Source organism: Peromyscus eremicus, chromosome 1 (genome assembly GCF_949786415.1).
Source record: "Peromyscus eremicus chromosome 1, PerEre_H2_v1, whole genome shotgun sequence".
Lineage (NCBI taxonomy): Eukaryota > Metazoa > Chordata > Mammalia > Rodentia > Cricetidae > Peromyscus > Peromyscus eremicus.
Genome location: NC_081416.1, coordinates 200061846 through 200068323, shown reverse-complemented (window position 1 = coordinate 200068323; position 6478 = coordinate 200061846). Strand labels below are relative to the sequence as shown.

General features: G+C 42.1%; 1 long non-coding RNA gene across 1 annotated transcript; it reads right to left on the bottom strand.

Moving 5' to 3' along the window:
- Positions 1–903: 903 nt before the first annotated feature.
- On the bottom strand, positions 904–5681 carry LOC131895081 (uncharacterized). Its single transcript, XR_009375093.1, has 3 exons — positions 4758–5681; positions 3566–3618; positions 904–2504 (listed from the first exon to the last, which is right to left on the bottom strand). It is a non-coding gene; the product is annotated as an uncharacterized LOC131895081 (long non-coding RNA).
- Between the last annotated feature and the right edge of the window lie 797 nt (positions 5682–6478).

The following is a 6478-nucleotide window of genomic DNA, read 5'->3' as shown; positions in this document are numbered from 1 at the left end:
AAGTAATAGATTTGTAGAATTCAGAGGTTTCTGAGTCATAGGAATTACTACCTCCCTTTGTCATATAAATTCTTAAGCTGTCCCCAAGTAGGAGGATTAGCTGTCTGCTCCAAAGGCATTCCTGTGTTTTTTCCTTCCCAGATGCATCTCAGTAACAGGAAGCATCCAGGAGACTTCTCTTGCTCATGTCTAAGCTTTATTAATTTTGATGGTATCCACAACTTCTAATCTCCTCCAGAAACATAAGCATAACCTCAACCCCATCATAACACCTTTCCCATTTTCCATACTGATGTAAAGGCAACCTTTCAGTACACAGAAGTTTTTTTGTATCATCCAATGTCTGTCAGTAGCTGTTGTTACTGTTTCATTAGCAATTAAAAAATTTAAGGTAAGTAAAGCATTGTGCAGTCTATCCCAAGGGGTCCTCATATCATCCTTCTGTTTGACAAGCATCTCCTTTAGAGTGTTATTAGGTCTTTCAACAATTGCTTGTACGGTAGGATTATATAGCATCTCTGTAATGTGTTTTATGTTGTAACCTGTAAAAAAAAAGTGTCATTTTGCAGGAGATATATGCTGAGGTGTTATCATTTTTATTTTGTATTGGTATGTCCATTACAGCCTTTGTTTCTAATAAAAGTGTAATTATAGAATCAGCCTTTTCAGAACTTAATGCAGGTGCCAATTAAAATCCAGAGTATGTAACAAAGATATGATGAATGTGTTTTAATTTTCCAAAATCTGCTAAATGAAATACATCAATTTGCCAAATTACATTTCTTTGTGTATGTACCTTTAAGATTAGTTCCTGCAGGTAAAGGAACTTGCTTATACAAAGAACAAGAAGGACAGTTTTTTTTTCTAATTTCCTTAGCTTGTTGCCAAGTAATGAAAATTTTTTTCTTTGAGGTGATATTTTATTTGTGCTGAAATATGGTGATATTTTATTTGTGCTTTAATAAATAAAGCTTCCCTGGAGATCAGATGAAATAGCAAGCCATTTTAAGTAACAAAGAAGTCAGACAATGCCTTTAATCCTATCACTTGGTAGGCAGGATCTTTGTGTGTTCAAGGCCATACTGGAAACAGAGCCAGGTGTAGTGGCACACGCCATAAATTCTAAAACTAGATAACTGTGGAGGCCTGTACAGACAGAGAGGAAGTTGACAGAGCTGGGTAGGATGAGAAAATGATGTAGTTGAATGGAGAGAGCAAATCAGATGGCAGAACAGCAAGGTGTGGGTAGACAGGAAGTAACTCGCATTTGGAAGCTGTCAAGTTGGTGAGTAAGGTTAGCAGTGACTTTTCCTATTTCCCTGATCTCTCCCGGGCTTTCACCCCTATATCTGGCTTTGTGTTTTATTTAATAAGACCATTTAGAAATTCATCTACATTTCTTTAAGCTCCGACTGTTAACATGATGTTTCTTGTGAAATTCTGAGGCTTCCAATACATTTCCTACCAGTAATTGATCAATTTCTTCATTTCCTTTTGCTAATGGTCCAGGCAACCCAGTATGAGTGGGTAATATAAAGTGGGCAAGTCCTTTCTTGGATTGCCTATTGTGGTTGTACAAATAATAAAGTTAATTCTGAATTATCAGGAATAAGTTTAGCAGACTTGCAAAGCAGGTCCTCATGTAAAGTAGTGGGATTGTCCAGAAAGTGAAGGGAGAGTACCAAAAGATTTTCCCTGGGACTATTACCATTTGTCTTGGTGCCTGTTCACACAAAGCCAGGGTCAGAGAGTCAAGAACACCAGGCTCAAACTTGAAACAAGAACTCCAAGACCACAGCCTTGTGTTGCAGATGGCTCTCACAGTCTTGCTGGCTCCAGTGAGGGATGCTCTGCTTCAGGAAGGCCCTCACAAAGGCCTCAGCCCACTGGCTTCCCAGCTCCTGCTCGGAAACATGGTGGTGTGGTTTACTGTTCTGTTCTCTGACTCCAGGGCCCTCATACCCCGTTCCTGAGAGCCACCATTTTTGCTGATCTAGGTTACAAATCCCTTGTCTTCCAAGTGTTTTCTATACACAACTGCCAAGATATGAAAGTAACACTCACATGCTAACTGTGACACTGTCCTACACTGTAGCCAGGTCAAACACTGACTTCCTGTCCTGTTCTCTGAGGTAACTCTATTGAGCATTCAAAATCCTTTGTAATGCAAGGCTTCTCTAATCCTTGTAGGGAAGCAAGCTTGAGAAATGGATGATACAGGTTATTTAATAAGTCATGACCACAAGACTAGCTTGAAGTGGAAGGGAGCTGGGGTTGTTAGGGAAATGAGCCATTCCAGAACTAGGGGAAATTGCCTGGTGGTTCCAGGCAGGTCAAGGAGGAGGAAATCTGATACTGAGCACCACAATCTTCTTTCCTTGCTTTTCAGCCTTGTGGCCTCCATGTAGCTGCTGTTGGAGAGGTCTGCTCCAGTCCTCCTTGAGGCAGAAAGCGTGAAGTGCATCTCAGGCACTACTCACTCTCATCCACAGGACTGTAATACCCTAGGGAAGAGCAGGTGAAACCACTTCATTGTTGCACCCAGTCCTGAGACACTCTAGTGTCACCACCTCTCAAGTTGGGGCAGCAACAGTCTATTCTTCACTGGGCAGCAGGCATCTCACTTGGCCTTCATCTGCTGCAACCCGGGCAGTGCTCTTTCCTGAGGACCTACCTCTTGGCTGGACCATTTGCTGGGCTCTTTTTGCACTAACCAGACAGTAAAAACAAGTCTGAGGCTAACTGCCAGCTTTATTTAGGTCAACATGTCAACAGTGGCTGATACCCTCTCTCTGCTAAAGCAGGGGGTAAAAAGATAGAACGCACAATCTTTGAGGTAGTTCAAAGTCAGGATGGCTAAAAAATACATCATTGATATTAGGACAATTTGGTTATTTTTAATACATACATAGTCTCTCTTTCATGGAGATATAAAATTAAAGGTTTACTGGCCTTTTAAAATCTTGATATCAAGAATATTCTCTCTCTCTTTCTCTCTCTCTCTCTCTCTCTCTCTCTCTCTCTCTCTCTCTCTCTCTCTCTCTTAGTTTTTTAAGACAGGGTTTCTCTGTGTAGCCCTGGCTTTCCTTGAACTCATGGAACCACCTGCATCTGCCTCCCAAGTGCTGAAATTAAAGGCATGCGCTACACAGCCTGGCAGGATATACTCTCTTTATGAACCACAGATGAAGCTTCTGCCCAACTGACAAAGCATGCTGAAGCACCCAGATAGAATTTATAACATCCACTTATGAAGTGCGCTGAGCACTCAATAGGGCACAGAAGCAAAATCAGCATAGGTTTCCAGGTAGGTACAGGCTGTCATTCCCTACAATGTGAGAGATGACGTGAAATCAAGGAGTCCAAGTCCCTCAGAGCTAGCTCTGGTACCCTAAGAAAGGAGCTGCGTACATAAAGACAGCAAAAGACCTTGATGGGGTCTAATATACTGACTATAAAGATGAGGAGGAATCCATGGGAAAGGACAGCTGGACCAATCTTGGAAGACACTGAGCTATCTTTGCTATCAAGTCTACCCTCCCAGCCTACCTTTGAAAGACTGTACCTGTACATCATGCTCTTTGGCTTCTTTATGAGAAAAGGCATGGTAAATCACAGCTGGGGGATGAAAGACAAAAATAGAAGATTACTTCCTGTTAGGAATGAGTATAATATCCAAGGCTTTTCTAACTATGGCAATAACTACACTTATTTAGAGACGGAATACTTGGTTAGTATGAAAAGGCAAAGCTTTCTTGGATGATACTTCTGTTTTATTCTGCAGTGCTGGGGGATTAAACTCAGTGGGGTTTAATGCATGCCAGGCAAATGCTTCACCATGGATCCATGTCCCTGGTCCTACTGAATGCTGCTTATTTGCATATTTATTTAAAGATAATGTCTCACTTTGTATCCTAGGCTGGCTTAGAATTTGCTCTGTAGTGCACAGTGGCCTTAAACCTCCAATACCCCTGTCTCAGGCTCCCAAGTGCTAGTTGCTTAGATTATAGACATGTACCACCACAACTTACTCTTCCCTCTGGCCAGATTTGTCCTAGAAATACCCAGAATGAGGTTTAAAAAGAGCACCTCTCAAAGCTTAATGTGTTTAAGAATCTCTGGGATCTTATTAAAACATGGGGTTTTAGTTCCTACTCCAGACTCTGCATGTCCAGAAAAACTCTTCATTGGATCACATTTAGAGTAGTTCTGATTTAAAATACAGGTTATAATTATGCTGGGGCAGTGAGCTTAGTTGCTCACTAAGGAACGAAGACACTAAAACTGAGGTGATGTTAACGGTTAGGGGGTGGTTGGTTGAAACACTGTATTTTGCTAACTACAAGAAATTTAAAACATATTTTTTGCTGTTTAGAATCTATAAAACTGGAATGTATCCTGACAGACAAAATACAACAGTCTTTCTGCAAATTCTAAATATGACCAGCATGATGCCAAAATCTCTCTAAACCTCCATGCTTCTGTTTCTTATTTGTTTGGAGGAAACCATCACGGTGGCATTGGGGGACAGAGTACAGTTGTAAATGTGGTAGGAAAGGGCAAATGACCAGAAAATGTAGCTCACACTACACTCTATACATTTAGTCTCTGAGCTGAGTGTGGTAGCGCACACAGTTGATCCAATCACTTCAGAAGGAGAGGCCAGCCTCCTTTACAGTCTGTTTCCAGCTCAGTCAGAACTATATAGCAGACCTTATCCTAACAGCAACAATAATAACAAAGAAACAAAAACCCACCTCTGTTCTCCTGTGCTTCCCTGAGTACATGTTTGACCAAGGAAACAAACCAAGGTAGTTACCAGTTTTACATACAGAATCGAGTTCTCCGTTGAATTGCAGATTGAGACTCCAGTTTGTTTATTGAGATTAATGTGCAGAGCCTGGGACCCTAGGAATAACTTTGTTTTACCTACCCCAGATGCCTAGCAACAGAGTTGGAATCTTTCTGCAGCAGTACACATGTAATAGCTCTGGTACACTCACTGCTTGTCAAGTAGTTGATTTAAAACAACACATATATACACTGGTAGGTGTGTGTATACATTTATTTTAATCTCATTAATCTTTCTAAGCAATTTTAAACATAGCTATTCCTAGTTATGTACAAAATAATATTGAAGTTGAGATATGCCAAGGCACTTGATCTCTGATAAAAGGACATGGCATGAGTGTAAATCAACAGATCAGAGGCTTAATCTTTACAGTATCCTCTCTCCCTCTTATACTGCTCCAGTGCTTGCTTCCCTTCCTGGAACATCTCTTTTTTGCTCAAATACCAATGCCTTAGGTTTGCGATACTGCACCTAAGAAGGTTTTTACATGATGAAGGGTGAAAAGCCAGGTGGTAGAGGGGAGCAGGTCCTGTCAGCAGTTATCTGGGCAGGTAGTGGTTAAGTCCCGCCAAGGTCTTGGATCCACCTCTTCTAGTTCCCCTGAGCAGCCCTAGCTCCCCTGGGGAGAACACACACACTCGATCTTGACATCTATTCCTAGCTTTCGAGACTGTGTCGGGCCCGTTCACACTCAGCCTTGATTTCTTTGTGTACTATGAGTCAATTCCCTGAAAATTGTCTTGGGACTCTGTTGCAACAGGTATTCCTGATTCAGCTTCCTGTTCCCGAACCTCTGTACTCTCATCCCGGCACAATTTCGTGTCTCTCATCCTGCTTACCCTTCGTTATGGGACGCTTCCGGAGCGTTTTGATGACGTCTCCTTCATTTCTCACCCACTCTTCTGCTTTCTTCGCTTTGTTCAGCAGCTTCCAGCCACTAGGACATTTTCTTTAAATTCCCGCTGGAAAAATCCGTTGTGCCCAAGATACAACATAGGCACAGTACACAAAGAGACTTATTCCAGCCGGCATCAAGGAACTGGGACTAAATTGAGGATGTGGTGCCTTCTGTGACATCTTCAATGCACATCAGCCTCTGGAGGTGCATACTCCTTGGGTTTAACTCCGCGGCTGAGGAAGGGAGCCTAGCAGGCTCTTGCTGTGGTGGGTGGAGTTTGTTTTTTGTGGCCTCTTCAGTTTGTGCCTCTCCCTAACTGGAACAGTCTGACTGAGGATCAGGATTAATGAAGTATAGTGAGGGAAGCTGTCATGGAAAGGATGAGAGGGAGACTGGGAACTAGGGAGGTTGGAAATGGACCTGAAATCGTGGAGGTAATGGATATAGGGTGGTCTTAGGATTCCTTTTGCCTATTTTGTTTTGTTTTGCTTACTTTACTTTGTTTAGCACAAGCATAGTGCATCTGCAAACTGATCATGCACACAATCATGTGTATACACACACTTGCACACATGTGCCTTAGCCTTCCCAGTGACAGGATTATAGGAGATAACTACCAGGTCCGATCTCCTGGTTCTTTGAAATGGTTATGTGTATGTAAGTGACAGGCATTTTTGGGCTTCCACACAAAAAAGCCCTGTGTGTTAACAGCATGAGAACAGAAGAGG